This window comes from Puma concolor, chromosome B4, assembly GCF_028749965.1.
Source record: "Puma concolor isolate L17-30 chromosome B4, mPumCon1.1.hap2, whole genome shotgun sequence".
Taxonomy (NCBI): Eukaryota; Metazoa; Chordata; class Mammalia; order Carnivora; family Felidae; genus Puma; species Puma concolor.
Genome location: NC_141673.1, coordinates 93,150,715 through 93,175,710, shown reverse-complemented (window position 1 = coordinate 93,175,710; position 24,996 = coordinate 93,150,715). Strand labels below are relative to the sequence as shown.

The 24,996-nt window shown below is 36.5% G+C and overlaps 1 long non-coding RNA gene across 7 annotated transcripts in view; it reads left to right on the top strand.

Moving 5' to 3' along the window:
• Nucleotides 1-275: 275 nt before the first annotated feature.
• LOC147579298 (uncharacterized) overlaps nt 276-24,996 on the top strand; it is a 68,521-nt gene continuing 43,800 nt past the window's right edge. For 5 of the 7 annotated variants that reach the window (XR_015253788.1, XR_015253790.1, XR_015253789.1 and 2 more), the window contains exons 1-2: nt 276-7,399; nt 18,150-19,490. This is a non-coding gene — a long non-coding RNA (uncharacterized LOC147579298). The remainder of the gene's footprint in view (nt 7,400-18,149; nt 19,491-24,996) is intronic. The other 2 variants (XR_015253787.1, XR_015253786.1) reach the window with 2 other exon arrangements.

The following is a 24,996-nucleotide window of genomic DNA, read 5'->3' as shown; positions in this document are numbered from 1 at the left end:
CCTTTAAAATCTCTGTTAAGATATTGCCATGCGGGAGGGGCGCCTGGGTGGCGCAGTCAGTTAAGCGTCCGACTTCAGCCAGGTCACGATCTCGCAGTCCGTGAGTTCGAGCCCCGCGTCAGGCTCTGGGCTGATGGCTCAGAGCCTGGAGCCTGTTTCCAATTCTGTGTCTCCCTCTCTCTCTGCCCCCCCCCCCCCCGTTCATGCTCTGTCTCTCTCTGTCCCAAAAATAAATAAACGTTGAAAAAAAAAAAATTAAAAAAAAAAAAAAGATATTGCCATGCGGGGCCAATATCTTAATATAACAGACTCGATGTGCATCTGTACATATATAATGGAGATAATATTTTCTCAAACAATTTAATCTCTTTTAAACCACACAATTTTTGCCATTAGTACATGCCCTGAGACTTTATCACCCCAGGCAAGAAGAGAGTAGGTACCTTCTAGAATTGAGAGGCCCATTGGTAGGAAAGAGGGAAGATATGATACAGGAGAATTCTTCATTGAAGAGGGACAGGAAACCACCAAAAAGAGAGAATGGGTCTAGGAATGAACTGCTACTGAGATCCTATGAGGGACCTACACCCCCTTGGCCTTTGTGAGAAGATAGAGGCCCCAGTAAGAACCATGTCCCATCTAATTGGTTTAATAGTGCCCCCTCCCAAAGATGTGTACAAATCCTAACCCACTGGAACCTATAAATGTGAAGGATCTTTGCAGATGTAATTAAATTAAAGATCTTGACTGGAGATTTCTCTGGATTAGGATGGGCCCTAAATCCAATACCAAATCCTCAGAAGAAAAGGGAAGGGGAAACAGAGGCTGAGGTACAGAGGAAAGAAGGTGATGGGAAGAGAGAGGCAGACTGGCATTATACAACCCCTGCCAAGGAACACCAATTGTTGGTGGCAGCCATGGGAAGTGAGAAGAGAGCCATAGAACAGATTCTCCCTCAGAGCTTCCAGAGAAAACCAGCCCTGCTGACAACTTGATTTCAGACTTCTGGCCTCCACAACTGGAAGAGAATCAATTTCTGTTGTTTCAAGCCACTGAATTTGTGATAATTTGCCACAGGAACCCCAAGAAACTCATATGCCCAGCTTCTGTTGGTGGGCTCTGGGAAAAGTGCATCTCACAGGGGCTCCAGGGCAATATGAGAATAGCAATGTCAGTGTCACATAGTTTGGAAGGGAAAGGCCCAGAAATAAGACTCCCAAGTCTCTCCTGGCTCACTTTCAGAGACTGTTTTCAGAGTTTCTGACCTGTTTCAGATGAGATAGCTGAGAACAGGTGGCCTTATCACAGAGGTCCCACGGTGAGGCCAGACTCTAGTGAGGGTCACAGCAGAGATGACAGGAACAGGTGGATGGTAGAGACAGACATTGGGACAGAGGTCGGGTGGGAATGGAGGGTATTACCAGACACACTAAATGTGCTGAGAGAACTGCCCAGGGATTCCACGAGTGTGGACCTGTTAGAGTGCATTTAGACAGAACAGTCTGAGGTGGGAGAGTAGAAGAAACCCCATATAGCTCAGAGAAGCAGAAGACAGGAGAGAAATACAAGAGACTGGAGATCACCTCCCCCATATGAACTTCTTCATGTGCCCAAATTTCACTTGGAGAAAGAGCAGAACCTTGCAAAGAGAAATTGCTCAAATAACTAGTTTGAACTGTAGTAGGAGTTTGCTTGCAATGGATGATTGTACTCGAGAAGAGGGTTGATGAGCATGCATGGGCACATTTAAGACTTTTCTTGTCATTAGATGATGGGGGTGTAGGTGGGTGGAACTGAGGACTTTGAAATTACATCAAGTAGATACTTTTTGAAAAGCTGTACTAGGGTGCACGTAGTATGTAAAAATTGACCTTGCTACACATAGAAGAGGCAAAAAAAGATCAGTGCTTACAGACTTCGAATAGTTTTGTCATAATACAATCCACTGTGATTTTTATCATCTAATTTAGATCTAATTTAATTTATTTGCACATCTGTCTGCCTGTGAAAGAGTCAGCTTTTGACAATGAATTTCTGATGCAACTGTATCTATTTCAGCTTCAGTCCTACCATCAAAGGCCAGGAGAAGCCTGCCTCTTCTGAGGGCTTTGTTTTATCAGTCTGGGTGGCTGGCTTTGATTTGGCTTTGTCATCTTGCCATGAAGCTCACAAGTGACTCTCATTAAGAGTTCTGCTGATGCTAATTTATAGATCAGCAAGTTTGGAGGACTGTTTTTAATGTATTCACTTTATTTTGAAGCTTTGCATCTTTTCAACCTCTCAAGGGTCAGGTCTGTTTTGCAGACAACTAGAACGAGAGTATGGAAGTAATCATCTGTAAAATGAGGGTCTCCCATCCGGATTTTCTCCTCAGCACACTGGCCTGAAGAATCTGTCTTCACTCTTTGCTTTGTTTGGCTATCCAGTGACTCTTTAGGTGTGGTCTATCAAGTGGTGAAGGTTTCAGGCGCTGCAAATCTTTCTGACCTCTGCTTGCCTTCAAATGCAATGACTGATTTGTTAGGGTAGGAGGTGAAGTTCAATAAATGAATGTATAGCCCCCAAGCAGCTAGTGGTTTGGAAATTCTTGGGCTCCACGGGTGCATTTCCGGGATCTCCCATTGCCACTAGATGTCCCTGTGTGGCTTTTCTTTTGGACATCGGTGCTGTGTGCCTGCAAGTTATTTCTGCCCTGCTGCATGGCAGGAGAGCGTTCTACAATGTCCGAAGAGCCAGTTTACAGTTGAGTGTTATCTAGGCTGGCACCCGACACACCTTACTCTCATACCCTGATTTCAAACATAAGGGCATGGCAAAGGGGAAAATTACTCCGAGATTGTGAAGAAATCAGGAATCTCTCTACAGAGGTCCCTGGGTCCTTTCCAACTGTCAGTCATTAAACTTCCCTGCCTGTCAGCCCACTCTCAGTACCCTGAACCAAAGCTTTTCAAACTGTCATGAAGAACTAGCTCTTAAAAATATGTTTTTATGCTTCTGATCTCTCTCTCATAGACCAATGCATAGTCTCACTGGTGCCCGGCCAGCTTGCCCCTCACATCACATGTAACTCAACAGGCGAGTTTGGTAACATCCAAACTGGGTATTCCCTGTTTAAGGAAATGAGTTCACTGATTATGTGCTTGGATGTGCCATTGTACTGCAGCGTAAGCTGACTGTAAGTGTTTTCTCGTGCGAACTCTCAGTTTCTGTATTTCTGCTGTCATTGACTGGCAACAGTTTGCAGAGCAGCATTGGTCTGAGGACCACATTTGGAGCAGCACTGGTCTAGTGTTACCCTAAGGCTTAGTTCTACATCCTTGAATTAAAACCAATGGGCCATGAGGAAATGGGGAACTAAAGGCAGCTTTGGAAAACTTGAATGGAGACTCATGCCATGTGTGGAGGGTGTGGTCTCTGTCTTTTCAGGGCACCTGCTCTAGGTCAGATATGGATCTTCCACTGAGCTCCTGCACTGCATCTCAAATTATGGATACTTTTTTAAAGTTTTTTTTTTTTATTTATTATGAGAGAGAGAGAGAGAGATCAGGGGAAGGGCAGAGAGAGAGGGAGAGAGAAAGTCCCAAGCAGGCTCCACACTGGCAGGGCTTGGACTCATGAACTGACAGATCATGACCTGAGTTGAAATCAAGAGTCATATGCTGAACCAATTGAGAGACCCAGGTGCCCCTCAAATTATGGCTCCTTTAAACAGAAACAATGGGTGACCCTTGGAAGCAACAACAGTGGAGAGCGAATGAGAGTTCTTACAGCTTCTGAAACTTCTTGCAGAAATTAAGTGAGCCTTGTAAGGGCTCACTTGCACTTTAGAAAAGAAATAAAGGTGGGGTAGGGATGGTAAATACCACGTACTTGGATTCATTTTAATAATTAGCCATAGTGAAGCCTAGGTGATAGATAGTGTGATGGCTTACCCAGCAACCGGCTCCAATTACAGAAATAGGGGAAGAGAGTTTTAGTTTCACAAACGGGAAAGAAATAGTTTGTTTACTCAATGCACCAACAGTTTGTGTCCCAACAGTCATTTATTAAGCCAGCTATGCGTAATGCAAAAGCACAATTTGCCTTAAAGACAAAGTCGAGGATGGTGGTTAAATTTCCTGTTAGTTCACAGAATATCATTTAAACCAGGCAGTAATTGAATTAAAATAACAAAGCAGTGTTTTTGTTTCTTTTATAATTCCATAGGTTAGGTCAAGTCCACTGGCAGAGAACATTGATTTCTCTATTACACCCCACTTTGATCGAAGGTTTCCCTGCCCTTTCTCAGGAGAGCCGCTGGAGGCACGGGGTTTCTCTGAATTTCCTTGCTCTGATCAGGACAGCAATATGACCCGAGACACTCATAGCAGTAGGATTCCAGACAAAGGGAAATGTGGAAGAAGGGTTTCATAAGTTGTTTCTTTGAAGTTGAAGTATAAAACCATCTTCGATGAGGAGGGTTGGGGTTTGCGCGGTACAATCTTCTAGCGGTGGCCTGGAGCTAGGCATGGGATGTCTCACAGACGATGCAGAGTGGTGAGTACCAGAAACTCTGGATCAGGTACTACCAAGAGGAAGTGCGTAGAAGAGTGAGAGGAAGCTGCACAAGTGGAAAAAGAAGAAGAAAGAAATGTGCACGTGAGAAAAGAAATTGAGGGGCAATATACACAGGTCCATCAACCAGGGACTGAAATTCCACGGGGTAAGGCTCACGTTTATATGTTTGCCTTTATGTGGCAAGGGCTCCAAAAGAGGGGCCCTAAAAATGTCCTTCCAGAATGATGCCTCTTGTGAGGGCCGACCTCTGCAGCATCTTCCTTGGAAAATATAACACAGGCAGGGACACAAACAGGTTTCGTTGAGCCTGAAGCATATGTACTTTGTGGGTACCTCAGAGAAAAAGCAAATTTAAAAATATATAAAATTAGGTATAAAAGTAAGTATTTATTGAGATGAGAAAATAAAAACAAAACAAAATATCCATCTTAAAGAGCTAACGAGTACCACAAAATACAGAAAACATAACCATTTTTAATCGCCAGCCATCTTTGTGTCATTTTTTCTACATATTTTCATTGCATCTTCTTTGAGTGCCTCTTCCTTTCATGTGATTGGGTTGAGGATCAGTTACCTCAAAATATGGCACCTTGGCATATGGAGTATTTTTTTTTTAATTTTTTAATGTTTGTTTATTTTTGAGAGAGAGAGAGAGAGAGAGAGAGAGGCAGAAAGAGACGGAGACACAGAATCTGAAGCAAGCTCCAGGCTCTGAGCTGTCAGCACAGATCCAGATGCAGGGCTGGAACTCATGAACTGCGAGATCCAGACCTGAGCTGAAGTCACATGCCTAACCGACTGAGCCAACCCAGGCACCCCAGCATATGGAGTATTTTAAGGTGAAAAACTTTAAAAAAATAGCAGAAGCAAGAATGTCAATCTGACCTTCCCAGCCCTTCTCTCCTGAAACAGGTCATACAACCCTCGTGAAAGAGGTGCCCTCCCAACACCTGGAGGAAAGACGTGTCCTTATCTCTGAAGACAAAAGGATGCCAAGGAGAACCTCACAAACCACTTTGTTAAGTTTTGCCAGCACACTGCACTTATCCCATACTTCTTAACCTATCATATTTCTATACAACTGCTCACCCCTTATCAAACCTAGCATAAAATATTCTGATCTAACCATCTCTTGAGGTTTCCATTCCCTAACAAAGGCCCCTGTGTCAGGCAAAACTCATATTAAATACATTTGTGTGCTCTTCTGCTGTTTATCTGTCATTGTCAATTTAATTTTCAAACCCCGTCGGGGCCCGCAAGAGGGTGGAAGAATACTTTTTCCTCCCCTACACACGTTTAGTCAAAAAATTTAAACACATACTGATACTATGAGAGAAATTTTAGTTTTATAATATGTTATCAGTAATATCATGCAAACTTTCGGGATTGTTGACAAATTTAGGAACATTTCCATCAGATTTCTTCATACATGAACGGTCAGAAAGATTTCTACAGACCAGGCTCTGGTTGCATGTGTTTCAGCCTGATTTCTCTCCCTGTATTTATGTGATTTGGGTGGTTAACACAATAATATATGTTCGAATCATAATATAAACTCTTGGCGGTCACTTGTGTTCTTACCAGTGACTCAGCACAGTGGCCAAGATGAATATTCCTACAAGCCATTACTACACATGGATGCTTAGCAATAACTTAACCTTGCCCAGAAATGACTACAAGCAATATCTGTCTCTTCCCCATCTCTATCTTTATCTTTATTTAGCTGTATCTATTATATAATTATTTATATCTATTATGTAATTATATCTAGTCAGATGGATGGATGGAGAGATAGAGAGAAATTGATATTTATCCATATCCAACTAAAATCTTTTTTTTTTAAATGTTTATTTATTTTTGAGAGGAAGAACAAGTGGGAAAGGGACAGAGATAGAGAGACAGAGAGAGACAGAGAAGATCTGAAGCGAGCTCCGTGCTGACAGCAGAGAGCCTGATGTGGGGCTTGAATTCACCCACCACGAGATCATGACCTGAACAGAAATGGGTCTTCGTTGTAACCGACTGGGCCACCCAAGCGTCTCCAACCTAAAATCTTTTTTTTGTTTTTAATTTTTTTAATGTTTATTTATTTTGACAGAGACAGAGAGAGAGCGTGAGAGGCAGAGGGGCAGAGAGAGAAGGAGACACAGAATCTAAAGCAGGCTCCAGGCTCTGAGCTGTCAGCACAGAGCCCGACATGGGGCTCGAACTCACGGAGTGCAAGATCATGACCTGAGCCAAAGTCAGCGGCTTAACTGACTGAGCCACCCAGGCACCCCTCCCACCTAAAATCTTTTTAGTGTATTCCCAGTTCAACTTCCCCTCAACCAAGTATCAAAAATGCTCTGAGCTGTTGTAATGTCACTCAACATGAGCTGAAGTTTTCTGAAGGGTGTGTCAGGGAGGAAATAGACAGTGAGTGGTCTCAACTCATTCCTGTTTACATACATTAGTTTTGCAAATTTTATAAAGACATATAATCATGTGAACACACTGCTAGGGCTCTTTCCAGACCTTTTGAAGACACCTGTGCAAATGAAGGGGTCTTGATGCTTAAAGTCCATTAGCTTCAGAGTAAGTTGGTGAGAAGAGACAAGAGCAGGAGAGTGTGTCCCCAAAAATGTGGGAAATAAAGAGGAATGTCCCCTGTCATGTGCACTGTCAACACTAGCTTCTTGGAGTTTCCTTCCTGTTTTCTTTTCCTGTCAGGGCAAGAAAAACCCGCAGTGAGAGGCTGTCCACACAAGAGCAGTGACTCTCAGATATTACCACAGCAGCAAAGGTGAAAACCAACAGATTTGGAGTACACTTTCATCAAACCTGAGGTCTGGAGGAACAGCAGGTAACAGTTGATGCTCGTAATGAAAAAGCTTGTAAACCTTTGGCAATCACCTGGATTTGAGAGACATGGTTTGAGGAAAGAAAGGAGGCTGATATTTCAGAGACTATGCTAATTGGGGCTCAGCCTGTTATACTTCCATTACCCACATCCTTATGTTTTTCTTCCCTTGGTCAGTGGCCCCAAAATATCTGCTACACTTAAACATTTGTAATGCATTTAAGCCACTAGGATATTGTTATCAGTTGACACGCAACTCAAACCCAATCCAACCTGACGGTATAGTTCTTTTATTGTCGGTTTTGTTTGACAATCTACTACATTAATAGACCACATATCCGGCTTATAAACATTTAGATTGCTTCCTAACTTGTGCTGGGAACATCCAGATACACGTGTCCCTGGGCTAACATACAAGATATTCTCTGGGAGACATACCTAGAAAACAAATTACTGGGCTGTAGAATATGTACATCTCCAATTTTACTTGGTAATTACAAACTGTTTTTCCAACCTCATGGCCTCATGAAACACTTCCACCAACAGTATATGAGACTCCTTTTGCCCTACATCTTTATCAACACTTGGTACTGTCAGACTTTTTAATATTTCTCAAATTTATGAATGGTTAATGGTATCTCTCTGTGGCTTTAGTTTGCCTTTTTGTCTATCGTGGCAAGCAACTTTTCATACATCTTTGACTCTTGGAGTTTTGTCTTTTTGCAAGTGCTTATTCAACTCTTTTGACGATTTTTCTATTGACTTATCTGCCCTTTCTTCATTGATTCATAAAACTTCTTTATATTTTCTGAAAACTAGCTCATACCAGTTTTATATGCAGTAAATATTTTCTGATAAGCTTATCTTTTTCTTCTCTTTGAGGTGTCTTTTGATAAACACAAATCTTTAACGTTAGTGTAATTGAATTAAAATATCTTTTCTTTTTCTGTTTTGGTGCTTTCTGGCTAAAATGAATGATAATACTCTGAGTTTATAAAAATATTTCCCTGTATTTCTAAAATATTTATAGTTTTAACTTTTTATATGCCATAATTCACAGGGGGAAGTGACATTTGAAAATATAGTATGAGACAATCTTGAAAAAGAAGAACAAACTGGAGGTATCACAATCCCAGATATCAAGATATACTACAAAGCTGTAGTAACCAAAACAGTATGGTATGGGCACAAAAATAGACACATAGATCAGTGGAACAGATTAGAGATTCCAGAAGTAAATCCATGATTAATAGTCAATTAATCTTCAATAAAGGAGGCAAGAATATGCAATGGGAAAAAAATCTCTTCAGCAAGCAGTGTTAGGAAACCTGGACAGCTACATGCAAAGAAATGAAACTGAACCACTTTCTTACATCATACACAAAAGTAAACTCAAAATGGATTCAAGACCTAGATGTGATACTTAAAGCCATAAAAATTCTAGAAGACAGCACAGGCAGTAATTTCTCTGACATCAGCCATATCAACATTTTTTTCTAGATATGTCTCCTGAGGCAAAGGAAACAAAAGCAAAACAAACAAACAAAACTACTGAGACTACATCAAATTAAAAAGGTTCTGCACAGCAAAGGAAACAATCAACAACATTAAAAGACAACTTACTGAATGGGAGAAGATATTTACAAATGATTTAACTGATAAAAGGCTAATATCAATATATATATATATATATATATATACATACATACACACATATATATATACATATATAACTAATACAACTCAACACTCAAAAAATGAATAACCCAATTAAAAATGGGCAGAAAACATGAATAGACATACCTCCAAAAAAGGCATCCAGATGGCCAACAGACACATGAACAGATGCTCAACATTGCTCATCATCGGGAAAATGCAAATTAAAACCACAAGGAGATATCTCTTCACATCTGTCAGAGTGGCTAAAATCAAAAACACAAGGAACAAGTGTTGGTGAGAATGTGGAGAAAGCAGAAACCTCGTGCACTGTTAGTGGGAATGAAAACTGGTGGAGCCATTGTGGAAAACAGTATGGAGGTTCCTCAAAAAGTTAAAAATAAAAATATCCTACTACCCAGTAATCACACTACTGGGTATTTACCCCACAAATACAAAAATGCAACTAATTCAAAGGGATATATTCACCCCTATGTTTATAATAGTATTTTTTACAATAGCCAAATTATGGACACAGCCCAAGTGTCCACCGATAGATGAGGGGATAAAGAAGAGGTGATTTATATTTATTTATATATAAATATATATTAAATGGAATAGGACTCAACCATAAAAATGAAATCTTGCCATTCACAGCAACATAGATGGATCTAGTGGGTAAAATGCTTAGTGAAATAGTCAGAGGAAGACAAATAGTATATGATCTCACTCATATGTGGAATTTAAGAAACAAAACAAATGAACAAAAGAAAAATAGACAAAAAAATTGACTCTTAACTATAGAGAACAAAGAGATGGTAACCACAGGGGACGTAGGTGGAGGGATGGGTGAAATAGGTGAAGGGGATTAAGAGTACACTTATGATGAGCACTGAGTAATGTATAGAATTATTGACTCACTATATTGTGCACTTGAAACTAACATGGCACTGTATGTTTACTATACTGGAATTAAAATTTTTAAAAATATTAAACATAGTAATTAAGCAGAACATAAAACTGAAAAGAGTATCAGATTGATAAAACACATAAAGTCATCTATAGAATAAATTTAATAAACATACACCTAAAAAGGGGCTACATCTAAGACCAAAACTATAAAACTAAAGGAGAAAACATAGAGGTAAATCTTTTTGACCTTGGTTTTGGCAATAGATTCTTAGGTATGACACCAAAAGTGCAAGCAACAAAAGAAAAAATAAAGTGATCTTCCTCAAAATTAAAAACATTTGTGCATCAAGGAATATTGATGAAGTGAAAAGACAACCCACAGATTGGGAGAAAATATTTGTGAATTATATAACTGACAAGGGTCTAGTATCCAGAATACATAAAAACAATCCAATTTAAAAATGGGTGAAGAACCTAAACAGACATTTCCTCAAAGATGTATATAAAATGGCCAAGCATGTGAAAAGATACTCAACATCATTAGTCATTAGGGAAGTGCAAATCAAAACCACAGTGAGATATCATTTCACATCCACCAGGAAGACCATAATTAAAACAATAATAATAAGTTGTGGAAACATTGGAACCCTCATACAAGTTAAAAATGTACAATGGTGCAGCCAGTTTGGAAAATGCTTTGGTAGTTCCTCAGAGAGGCAAACATAAAATTACCTTATGACCCAACATTTCTACTCTTAGCTATATACTCAAAAGAACTGAAAACACTCAGCAAGTACTTGTACACATATGTTCATAGTAGCACAATTTGCAATAACCAGAAGGAGAAAACATGCTAAAAGTCTGTAAAGGGATGAGTAGATAGACAAAATATGATACATACATACAAAGGAATTGTTCAGCCATAAAGAGGAATGCAGTGCTGACATATGCTACAACATGGATGAACCTTGAAAACATGCTAAGTGAAACTAGCCAGACGCAAAAAGCCACATATTGCATATGAAATAAGCAGAATAAGTAAATCCATAGAGTCAGAAAGCAGAGAGGTGGTTTCCATGGGATAGGCTGGGGGGCGGAAATAGAGGGCGATTGCTTATTGAGTATGAGATTTTCTTTGGGGGTGATGAAAATATTTTAGAACTTACTAAAGGTGGTAATTGTACAATGTTGTAAAAAAAAAAAAGAAAATATTGTACAAGGTAGGAAATCCCACTTTCTCATTACCATTCATTGAAATTCCATCATTTCCCATTTAAATGAAATAAACCTGCTCTTCTCTCTCCCTAGTCCCTTCTCTCCTCTTATTCCTGTGCTTTTATGTTTATAACTGAGGGCCTAGTTGATATTACTGCTACAGTTCTCTTTTCAAACCTATAATAGTCGGGTCAAGGAGAGAATTTCAAAGCATGTACAATTAAATCTGAAGGCCTATAGTATGCATTGTGAAAGAACCTGGGTCATGTATGGTTTTTAATTTTTTTTTTTTTTTTTTTTTTTTTTTATTTTTGGGACAGAGAGAGACAGAGCATGAACGGGGGATGTATGGTTTTATAAATTTAAAACTTACAATTAAAAATTAACATTAAAAATTAAAAGATCAAATGATATATTTTTAAATTTTGTACATTTGAAGTAAAATACATTAGAAAATTAAGGCAGGTTCATAATATTTGTATTACCATTTAATCCAATTAAAAAATATTTTGACTAGAAAAACATTGAGAATGCAATTCACATTTTCCTCTCTGTTTCATAATCTCCCTCTTATCACAAGTATATCACATCTCTTTCTATGAGTGTCTTTCCACTTTCTGAATACCCTTCACTACCTCACCCTCTAGAGGTCTCTTTGAAAAAGACTTGCCATTTTTTTTTCCTGCAGTTGATGCTTTGACATATACAAAAAATTTACTATATATACAGTATAGTATGTATAGTATAGTTAACTATACTATAATGCTATATACTATAGTATATACAATACTATAATATATACTATAATACTATGTACTATACTATACAATACTACAATTGTAGTATACAATACTACAATATATACTATATACGATACTATACATATATATACTATATATATACAATAATATATGTTATACTATATATACATATATAAATTTTTTGGATATTTTTATATCAACATATGTGAAGTTTCCATATATGTGTATGTCCTTCTCTGACCTCTCTATATTCATTTCCATTAGTCTATGTTTCTACTCCAGCATCAACAGCACAGTATTTTAATTAAAATAGCTGTGTAATGTCCCTCCCCCTCATCCTGCCCACAGCACTACATTAAAATTTGGGATAGGGTTACATTAAATCTATAGGTCACTAGAAGACCTGTTGGAAGATTGACATTTGTACATATTGAATCTTCTAATTCACGGTCACAAATATCTCTCCATATACTTATATGCACTATGACATCTGTCACAAATAGTTCGATTTCTCTATACAATTTTGTGCATCCTTGGTTAGATTTATAAGTAGTTCTTATTATTTTTGATCTTACTTAAATAGGACCTTTTTCTAATTTTTTTCCTGTTTGTTGCAGTGGTATAGAAATGTAATGGAGTTTTATATATCATTCTATATCCAGTAAACTTACTCAAATCTCTTAATATGATAGATTCTTTTGGATTCTCCATTTATTTGTGACTTCTAAGCTTTTCTTGATTAGTCTAACAGATATTTGTATGTGTTTTTTGTTGTTGTTTATTTGTCTTTTAAGGAACCAACTTTCTCTGTTGTTGATCTCTTCTATGTGTGTTTTCTATTTTATTGATTTCTGCTGTTTGCTAATCTATTTCCTTTCTTCTACTTTCTTTGGATTTATTATGGATTTTATTTTTGCCTTTTTTATACATTTAAAAATTATTCTACTTTTTAGATGGATGCTAGACTCAATAATTTTTATTCTTTCAGTTTTTTAATATAAATATTTAAGACTGTAAGTTTCCTAAAAGTACAGATTTAGCTGCATCCTACAAATTTGGCATGTAGGATTTTTATCATCCATTCAAAATGTTCTCAATATTTTTTCCAACTCTTCTTTGACCCATAGATTATATTTAATACTAAATGTGTGAGTTTATTCCCTCTTTTTTGCTTGTTTGCTTCATTGTTACTTCTAGTTTCTGACTTAAATTCACGAGGCAAGAAGATATGCCATGTATGATTTCAGTCCTTTGAAATTTGTTTAAACGTTTTTATGGCCCATCATATAGTCAATTTTGCAAATATTCCGTGTGTTTGAAAAAAATTATTTTGCAATTGATGGATATGATGTTCTCTATGTGTCAAAGTTTAATTATGCTGTAAAATTTTTGTCTGATTTTTTAATGTCAATTATGAGCAAACTTGAAATCTTCCACTATGATCGCAGAGCTATTCATTTCTCCTTTTAGTTCAGTTTTGTGTCAGGTAGTTTGAGGTCATGATTTAAGCAGATACAAAATTATATATGCAAATATATGCATATATATTTGAGTTGTAACTTTTGTCCCTCTTTCTCCCAAGAAATTCTTTCAGCCTTAAAATCTGTTTTGCATGATAATTAATATAGCTACACTAGCATCCTTTTAGTTAATGTTTGCACAGTGTTTTTCCTATCTTTTTACTTTCAACTTGTCTGAATTATTACAATAATTAACAGCATATATTAGATTATTTTTTAAAATTCAATCTGACAATCCTCATCTTTTTACAGGAGCATTTGGTTTCTTTTTAGTCTACTCACTGCTGATATATTTGTGCTTATACCTAATCTTCTATTTTTCTTTTTTATAATTAATCATTTATTCTTTTCCCAGAACTAGTTTAGAAGCTATATATTCTGTTTATATATTTTTTAATGTTTTTTTTTTTCTTTTTTGAGAGGGAGAGAGAGGCAGAGAGAGGGAGACATAGAATCTGAAGCAGGCTCCAGGCTCTGAGCTGTCAGCACAGAGCCCAACGCAGGGCTAAAACACATTTACCCCAAGATTACGACCTGAGCCCAAGTCGGACGCTTAACTGACTGAGCCACCCAGGCACCCCATTCTGTTTATATTTTTAAATGTTATTCTTAAATTACTACAGGCATCCTTAACTGATCAAGTCCAAATTTAGCCAATACTTTTAACCTTCTCTGAGATGTTTTAGAGATCATTAAAATTTTGCTTGATTTATTTCTTTCCATACATTTATGCTATTGTCCTTGTTTATTTTAATTTTTAAACTGTAGCGATATTACTACTGTTGTATTCAGTCAGTGATCTAGCTTTACATCTTCATATGCCACTTTATTTGCTCCTTATGTCTGTGTATATAGAACTGTCAACTAGGATTACTTTCCTTTGGTTTGAGGTACATCTTATAGACTTGTTTTTAGCATGGATATGTCGGTGGCAGTTTTAGTTTTTGAAAAATGTCTTTATTCCACCTTTATTCTTGAAAGACATTTTGATGAGTATAGAACTATAGTGTGATAAATGCTTTTCAATAAGCACATTCCAACTATCATTCTATTTCTTTTTCACTTCCTTTAGCACTGTTGAGATGAAAGCTACCAGTCTAAATGCTCCTCCTTTAAAGTTAATCTTTGCCTCTGACTACTTTTACAATCTTTTCTTTTATTTCGGCATTTGGCAATTTTACTATGAATATTTTCCTCTACTTTGAATTTATTGAGATTCTTGTATTTGTGGTTTGGTATATTTCATTTGTTTTAGAAAATTATTAGCTAATATATTATCTTTTGTTGTTGTTCTCCTTTCCCTACTTCTGAAATTCTGATTTAATGTGTCAGATCATCTCACTCTCTCTTTCACATTTTTCATATTTTCTAATTCTTTGTAAATTTGTGCTACATTCTGGATAATTGCTTTTGATCTCTATCTAATTCACAAATTCTCTTTTTAGCTGAGTCTAATCTACTCAAAACTCCATATAATCCACTCTAAATTCTATATGTATTCACTTTAAAATTTTGAGTGTAGTATTTCTCATTTTCGGAAGTTCTTTTTTTGTGTGCAAATTTACTTGGTCATTCTTTAAAGTTTTATATTCTCTGAACACAATGCTAAATTTATCTCTTATTTTTAAACCAACTAGACATTAGTATTTTATATTCTGTGTTTGTAATGTAAACACTTAAAGTCTTTGTGGATATGATTTCTCTTTCTGAGTTCATGTTTATGATGTCTAGTTTTAATGAATAGTTTACAAAGAAAATGTGAACTGCTTTTTTAAAAGAAATGTATTGGGGTGCCTGGGTGGCTCAGTTGGTTAAGCATCTGACTTCAGCTCAGGTCATGATCTCTAGGTTTGTGAGTTCAAGCCCTGCTTCAGTCTCTGTGCTGACAGCTCAGAGCCTAGAGCCTGCTTCAGATTCTGTGTCTCCCCCTCTCTCTGCCCCTCCCATGCTCATGCTCTATCTCTTCCTATCTCTCAATAATAAATAAATGTTAAAAAAAAATAAAGGACATTTATTTGTAGAATTATTTGAGGCCTGGAGTTAAGGCAGTGTCTGTCTGTGTATATGTATGTACATATATTCCCAAATATACTTTGACAGAAATGTCTGTTCAGAAAACAGACCATTTATTACTCATAGAACATTTTAGCATCTGTTAACCATAAACCAATATCTAATAAGGTGAAGTCATGATGGCTACATGTTCACCAATGCATGCTGTGGGGTTGTACCACAGGAAAGAATCTCTGAAAATAAGGAAGATTGGAGCTAACACATCTACCCTTCTTCATCTCCACAAAAAAAAGAGAGAGGAAAAAGAGGAAGAGAAATCTTTACTCTGAAAAACAAACAAACAAATTCTCTTTAAGAAGACAGGAAAGGAATATTCAGATTTTTATCTCCCTGGAATGAAACAAATGGCTCCTGGGGAACTAAGTCTCTAAACCTTTCTAGAACAATACCATATCCATTGCTTCCAAGGCAAGTTTGGTATTCAATCATCCATTAGCCATATTACCAGTGTTCCTAACCCATCCATTTCTCCTTATTCACAGAATAGACTGCACTTAATTGGTTTGGTCTTGTTTTCTCTCAAACTTCTTCAGAACCATTCTATCACTCTCTTGCTTTTGTACCCAGTTAGGCTGTCCTGCACAGAACCTTTGCTGTGACTTTCCCTCTGGCTGGAATGTACTTCCTCCTGGCTCCATGCCCGCTTATTTAGCTCTGACTGTTCAGCCATTATGTACTTAGGAATGCTTTCCCAGACCTCTATCTCCTATAAAATCTTTCTGTTAAGAGACCTTCAAGGCAACACCGACTTGTCAAAATTGTAGTTGTATATTTGTCTGTTTTTATCTATTGGCTGTCTTCATTCTAGGCCTAAGTTTTATTAGGGTAGAACCATGTCTGTTGGACTCGCCATGACTTCTAGTCCTCAAGGTCTTGTGCAACACTACTGCCTGGATCATTGTAGGTTTTCAAAAATATTCATTGAATAAATAAAAAAATTACATACAATGTTGAGTATATCTCATACATTATAATGATTAAATCCTGTGAAGTGAGTTATTATATGAGCCACAATTGTGAGATAGTCAAAGAAAGATTTTAAGTATATAGAGAATATTACCTAAGATACTTTTGTGTTAAATTTAACAGACTACTGGGACAGTGAGAGGTTACAGTTCAAAAAGCCCACAAAGATTTTTTTTGAAAAGTCAGTCTTCTTTAATAATATATGATGTTTTTGGATGACTTAGCTTATGCAGTTAATTCTAATAAAAGCTAATGTGACATGATAAAGGGATATACAAATGGTGGTGTTTCAGGTGATGTAATTCCTCAAAAGAGTAGCATCATAACAAAGTTGCTCTCTAATTCTCTAAGCAGAGGATAGAACTAGGGAAGGACCACGACTTCCTTGATGATGTATGTTCCCTAAAGAGGTCTATTAGCCATAAGAGTAGTAGAGAGTAATCATTAAGAGCATGGACTTTAGGATCAGGCCTGACTTCATATTTAGGCTCACTCACCTTTAGCTTTGTGGTCTTTGGAAAGTTACATAAGTTCTATAAGCCCTACTTGACATAAGAGTCAAATGGAATTAATGGTAATACCAATCTCATAAAGTTTTGGTAAAAATACAATTAACTCATATAACGTACATAGCATAGTGCCTCCTAAATAGTAAACTACTTATAAATGTTAGCTATTCTTGTTATTTGGCCAGTGATATGCCTGAATTTTTGCATTTAGAAGTCATGCATATGCAGTGTGGAAATTGGAGCTAAACTATTCCTAGTTATTTCTTTTTATAGATCAAACTTAAAGTGCATTAGACTTGAAGTCAGAACACTTGTATTTGAATCCAACTCACTAACTGTGACCATGGGCACAGCCTAAATCTTAACAACTGCATCAATCACATGAGGTATGGTAACATCTACCTCAGAGGATTGTTTTACACTTATGAAATATAATCTTTAAAGTAACTGCCCCACCCCGATCTGCCAGGTTTCCTTTTTATCATTTTGTTCACAGACAAATGTAGTGAGATATTACTTAGAAATATTAATTTTGTCCTAATCTCTTCCTGGTTGGAATTGGTCAGAGGCATTCATTACTTTGAAGAGAATTAGAATTGTAAATATTAAGAAGCATTTAGAGAAAAAACAAAAAAACAAAAACAACTGACATTTCTTCCAGAATAGGCTTTTGGATCCATCATCAAAAGCAGTAATTTTGAAAACAATATTTTTTTTTAATTTAGAAGACTCAGCTTTCTATGGAAAGAAGAAAAGGTTCTTAAGATCAAGAAGAGGGCTCTGAAAGAAGCAGAACATAGAGTATATGCCATGATAATAAGTTAGAAATAAAGTAACGAACTCCTTGGTCTTCCTACCCTTGATGGTGGTGGTAGTGGTCATTAATTTCGGGGTGAGTCGTGTGGTTACTCAATGAGGACCACTGAGAAAGAAAGGAGGGAAGGGAATGGATGAGGCTAGCAAATCAGCATCAAGAGAACCACTATCACTCTGGTTTTTCAACCTCAATTTGATGTGAAAGAGCAAGTTGATTCCCGTGATGCTCTGTTGCCATTTTGGTGGCCACCACGTGTCACTTGTGTTGAGGAGCCCTGTTAGCTGCTGCTCATGTAGTTGTTAAGGGAGAGTCTTGCATTCACAGATGCCTGCATGTTGTCTGTGGATTCTTCAGCAGAAAAGACATCTGTTCATTGCCCAAGATTTTGCTGACTGTCATCCAAAGCAATCCCATTATGAACAGGTCATCCAATTTTTAATGGCTGGGACATTTTGTGAACACTGAAAACAGCAAGTAAGTGGTTGTGCAGCATTTGATGAGAGAGAAATCTCCCAGCCTGAGTATCTGGATGAGGAAAAATGATGATGAAATATTCATTACACTAGAATTCCCTTTTATCCTCTCCCCAGATAATGTAAGCAAAGTCTACTTATCTTTATAGATACATCTTAAATGTCTCACCTACTCTTAATTCTTTCCACACATTCTCAAAGAAGTGTTGATTATCCCTTCCTTTTGGGTAAACCACTACATCTTGTTATTCTAGCACCTGTCATAGTCTGTTGCCAATATTTGTTTACATTTATTTCCACTTCTAGGCTATGCAATTAATAGTGTCATTTAATCTTGGCATCTCTAGCATATAATTCCTGGCACATAGAAAACTCTTAGCAAATACCAAATGAATGAATGAATGTATATACGTATTATTCTCTTCTTGTAAACATAATAGTAAGCCTTACTCTGTGCAACATTTTTTTTTTCTAAAACAGAGTGAACTTTAAGTTTTATGTAGGATCAGTAGTTAAGTGTCATGATACATGCCTAGTAAGAGTTGTGACTCTATGGTCTTATATAACCATATAAGTATTTCCTACTTATTTCCTACTTGGTATAATTTTTTGTGTCTGTAGAAGGCTCTTTGTAACCAAATATTCTTCACTCCAACTTCCAGGATACCTGAAATTCTATTATACAAACATTTCAGATATTAAAGAATGCCAAGATGAAAAGTTATGAACATCATGATTGGAAGCCTTGGTGTAAGGGAGATGGGAGAGAGAGAGAGAGGGAGAGAGAGAGAGTCACACATTTCAACATAAATTTTGAATGAGATGCAAGTTTAACCTCGTTGTAAACTAGTACTTTGTATAGAGTAAAAGTAGTTAAAAGTGCTTGTATTATTCCTTTAGAATCATTCTATTTTGTAATTCTTCTGTTAACAAAAAATATTGCTTTTTTTTTTTAAAAAAAAAAAGAATTATAATACTGAAGTAGAGTCAGTGAGTATTCATTCCTAGTCATATTTTTATGTCCTTCTTCCTAGAACCACATACCACTTTCCCAATGGCCCTCTCTAACATAGTACCAAACACTTTGATCTCCATCTTCTTATCAAGGAAGAGCTGGAATTTGCCTTCATCTTGGACACTCCTGAAGGCTGATAAAGAGTGCATGGAGCTTTGTAAAGAAAAGAGAACCAGGGTGAGTTTAATTGTGAGGGTGCTGCTACCGTGTTCAGCAAGTCCTATTAGAATTACTGTTCAGTATTTCATTGCTCATTGTCAGTTCTAAGAAAAACGTCTTGACAAAATAATATACTTTAAACTCAAATCTAGTAATTCTCAAATCTTACCAACTGCCAGAATTAACTGGGGCTTGTAGAAAAAATAAAAATTCTTCATCCCTTTGTAGATTTTGTTTCAGTAGGTCTAAAGAGTGCCTGTAATTTTTAAAGTTCCTAAAGTGATTCTGTTATTCTATCCATATCCAAGTGGTACTCAGGGTAACATTTGTCTATCATGTCTCTCATTTCACAGATGTTTTGTACAACCAAATAGACCAGTAGGTGGTTGACTCGAAAGTCCTTCCAATTGCAGACACTGGGACTTGGTGCCTAAATAAATGTTTTACGAGATATGTCTGCCAGTGTTAAGCTATTTCGGAGGCTGTGAACATTCTAGGTCAACACTATCCTCTCATGTTTTTTAAGTCCAACTTAAAAATCTATTCTGAACTGACGGCTTCCTAAACTAGTACTACTCATACTAATCTTTTTCTTCTCCACACCCCTGCATCAATAAAGCCTATAGTATGCAACTTAACATTTAAGGATATACCTTTATTAAATGAAATGATGAGAACTCTTTGTAATTGCTAACTATGAATCAAATTTTATATTTATTATTTTTTCTTATATTTTTTGCTGTTATATTTCTTCTCTCCTTCCTATTGAGATTTCAAAGTCTCTGAAAATTACTAGGAATTGCACTTTTCTTATGCGAATAATGAAAAATCAAAACAACATGCTGGTTCACTTGTGAATATGCTGCAAGAAGGGAAAAGTGGGTTGCTAGTTCTACCAAGAGAAATAATATTGGTGTCCAAAAAGACAATTAGGCTTCCTAAACTTCTGTACTCTCTTTATCCCTTTGGGATGTCAATTATTCTAGCTACTACCTTTTAGTTTTATGCACACAGATTTGTGATATTTTTTAGACTAAAAATGTGGACTCTACAGGTCAGAGACTCACAACCAATTGGTAAGCTATTTATTACATTCAAACTATTGACAAAAAGTGGAGGATTCATGACTTCCTCCATACTACCTGATTTCTTTAGGTCTCAAGATGGTTATTTAAAAAATATATATTTTCTGATAATTACTGTATGTTTTAGTATTTATGGTAGGTTAAAACATTTATAAGGAACTGAACATTAAAAGCCAAATTTGCATTTCATAGTTGATATGTAATTTTCTGGAATCACATATAAAGGAGGAATATACACTTCTGAGTTCTTGGATGAGACCTTTGTAATAAAGGACAGACTAACAAAAGAAAAACTGAAGTTTATTGATACATATGTACACGTTGTAGATACCCAAGGGAAAATGAATAACTCCCTAAGCTTGCTTAAAATTCAGGCTTAAATACTGTTTTAACAGAGAAAGGAGAGGCAGGATGTAGACTTAGTCTTAGAAGAGCCTAAATGATTTTTAAGAAAGGTGAATGGGTCCTTGGAAGCATATATGGGAGGTATGATCATTTGTGACAAAGTTCACACATCGTGTCTACTTCTTGTCTTCTCCTCTGTGACAAAAATCAGTCTTCCTTCATTGATGAAAGTCAGGGAGGGAACTCATGGCCATTGAGTTCTTTTTGGAGGGTCTGTCTTTAGGCAGAAGAGAAAGCTTATCCCTGCATTTACTCTTTTCCAAAGGCCTACAGCTCAGATTAATCACTATATCAAACCAGCATATTTTTGGGAAGCATATTCTGCTACTCTTCCCATACATTAAGATTTTAGACAGTCTACTCTTCACGTATGTCTTTCCATTTTCCAGTTTGAATACAAAAGCAAGAATTTTTCTCGCTAACATTTGGAGTATATATTGTTTATTTCATGATGCCAGTTAATTAATTTCCATAGTGAAGAGGGGTGCATAGTGAAGTATACAGATTTGAAGACATCATCTTATTTACTCACCATATTTGCTTGGCCATAAGTGAAATATACCTAATCACACAAGTGAGGGGAAGCCCAAATTCTCACTGTCAGGGGTGACCTGCTTATCTTCAAGTACCAGTAATAGAAAACTCACAAACAAATGTCTTTGAAGCTTCTTTTATAAATGTTTGTAGCAATATTCTAGAAATAATTGAAAGGTTTGCACTCTCTATATACATTCTATATGTTTTAGCAAAAAGAATAATATGTAGTCCCTTCATGTGTGTTTGTATATACATAAATGAATGGTTGCCTTTAACATAGGGTCAGATGGGCCTATTAATTTTATCTACCTGTCTATCTATCTATTATTTATTTATTTATTTATTTATACGTTTATTTTAAAGTTTATTTATTTTGAGGCAGAGAGCATGAAAGAGTGTGGGGGAGGGGCAGAGAGAGAGAGAGAGAGAGAATCCTAAGCAAGCTCCCCACTGTCAGCACAGAGCCCAACACAGGGTTGGAGCTCACAAACCATGAAATCATGACCTGAGCCAAAATCAAGAGCCACCTGACTGAGCTACCCAGGTTTAGTTTTCTATTTGAGAACAAGATATGAAATGAAACCATGTGGAAAAGAAATAACTTTGTAGTTATAGATTTCATTGATTATGAAGTCAATTTACACCTCTATTTTAAAAACTGTTTTGTATTTTTGCTTAAAACTATTGTTTATAAATGTGCTAAGCTTGTCATTTTAATGACGTAAATGAAGATAGTTTTCAAAAGTTGCAAATAAGTAAGGGTCAAACTCAGCCTAGAAAAGAAATACAAAAATGTATAACTATTAAACTAGATTGGAGTGCTATTAAGATTGGAAACTTGGAGGAATTTCAGAGGAAAATAAACAAAATGGATGAGAGGGTAGATGTAGAAAGAATTGTTACAGACTGGAGAGATTTGGTTGAAAATTTGGAAGTTCACTGTTAAAAACTGAAGTTAGAAATTTGTAGATTACCATTCCTCATCTCATTTGTTACAAGTCCAGATCCAAAGGGTGACCACAAGGTAGCCAGCTGAAAATGCGCCAAGCTCTTTAGCTTTCAAGTCCTATACTAATTGTCTAATTGATTAAAATATTTCTCGATTCCACAAACTTTGATTTTGTAGTTTTTACCTTGTTCTAGGTACTCTGATAGACTCTGTACAAAGAACAAATAAATGAGAAATGGTACCCGGCTTGAGGAGCTCAGAGAGCTATCTGTCCAAGATGCTGCCGACAGATAGTAGCAGAGCCAATGTGCTAACTCAGGTTGTCACAACTCCTGGTTTAGTGCTCTTTCTATAAGACTTCTGAAGTTTAAGAGTCTGACCAATACTAAAGACAGAGAATGCTTGGCAGTTATGTAAATGAATCAGTACCTCTAACTCATGGCAGGTTAATAAAGACCTTTCTATTTTGGAACTATTAAAAGCAAACCTACAGTATTTGAAGTAATGGGCCTTAACATCCGTACAACAGGGATCAAATTCAGAACCTAGAAAACATCCCCAGATGCAAGTACTAAAACATCAAAGGTATTGGTTTTAAAATACAAAAGCACTAAAGCAAGTATTTAAAGTATCAAGACAAGTATTTAAATGTAATTGAGGTCCTTCCTTAATTACTCAATTAAAGCAATTCGACATATGGAAGATAGGAAATCTTCAATTGCCAGCTTGAGCAGCTCTTCCTTGCTCCTTGCTATAGGGAAAGACTGTTAAGACTTGGTGGCTGATTGCACATGTATCCCTTCATCAGAAAATAAAGTAGTCAAAGCAGGGCAGAGAGAATTCATGATTATTGAGTATCATCCATAGGCTCCGAATGTTATGTTTGTCATGTCATTTAATCATCCAAACAACTTTATGTGACAGGGTTTATTGTCTTCATTTTATTGAAAACTGAATTTAAATATTTTAAAAACTATGCACAAGGATGCAGTTAGTAAATGGTAAGCAAAAATGGAATGAGGCTAGTTTAATTCCAAGGTTCATGTTCTTTGCAGCATACCAGTCCACCTTCAAGGATGAAAGCAAGGTTCAAATGAGAGGAAAAAAAAAACACCTGAAGGTGAAATAGGGAAGATGGAAATCAGGAAGTGCTATCATTTATATTTTTGTTGAATTAACAAATATATCATCAGAAGGGCTGAGCTCATTATCCTTGTTATTCTCTGATCAAAATGACTTTCAACATGGAGTGCCAGGAACAGGAGTTCAGTTCCCTCACTTGTTCTGTACCCAGGAGCACACTCTAATACTCAGAGAATATTCTGACAGTTCTACTACCATCAAGAAGCAAGAAGATGAAATTCTGGGCTTTGAAGACAGAGAGTCTGTATTTAAATACCACTTTTCCCACCAACTAGATATATGTAGGCAAATATTTAACCTTTTTGTGCTTTGGTTGTCTCAACAGGGATAATAATAATAATAATGTCACTCCTAAGGTTGTAGAGAGTAAATAAGATGATACATATAAAGAACCTAACATTGGGTCTAGTCCAAAGTGAGTGCTCTGCTGAAAGAGCATCAGAGACATTCAAAGTAACAAGGAACTTTCCAGTAAATTATCTTGTTACATAAATGTGTATAAAGCCATTCTATCTATAAGATACTGTAGGAAATATTGAGAAGAATATGATCTATTCCTTCAAGGAGCTTACCCTCTAGTTAGGGAAATGAGACCTAGCCGAGACAAAACAACTGAGCCACTTCTAAGCTTCCTGGAATTTCTATGAAATATCTGAATATCTTTGATTTTAAAGTGATTTTAAAACATGACAATTTTAACTAAGCACTGGTTTGGAAAGCTATATCTCTGCCTGAAGATATACTTTGATGGCCATAATCTTTGCCTTTCTGCTTCAATGACATGGAGACGGATTGGATGCCAGGGTGTCAGAGAATCTTCCTAGCTGATTAGACTGCTGTAGACATAACAAAGGCCATACTTTAAATTAGCTCCAACAGTCTAATCAGAGTGAACAGACTACTTGGGTCTGTGATGGAGACATATTGGCAGCTGATAAAGGCTGTCCAGAGGGATTTTGGTGAAAAACCAAAGTATATTAATGCTGAAAGCAGTTTGAATCCAGTGTAAGGATTAAGGGTGATTTAGAAGGAAATGTTTATGCTAACAATTTATTTCTACTCTGATTTTATTTTCCTTAAAGTTTGTCTTTATGTATTGGCTTTAAGAATCAATCATGCAAAATAATTTTTCCTATTTCTTTCACGGGTGACTAAAAATGTTAATCTTTTAAAATAATTACACTCAGGCACATTTTGATATCCCAGACCACCTCATCTAGGTGCCCACTTCCATAAGGGGCAAAATACCCTAACTGCAGATTCAGGTCTTTTCATTGAGGATGCTAATTGCATTTTGATTCTGCAACATTGAGCATATTCATAATCTAAGGAAAACTCACCTCCCTTGTCATTAGAAAGGCTCTTGTAATGAACTTTCCCAGACTCTATGTAATTTTTTACATGT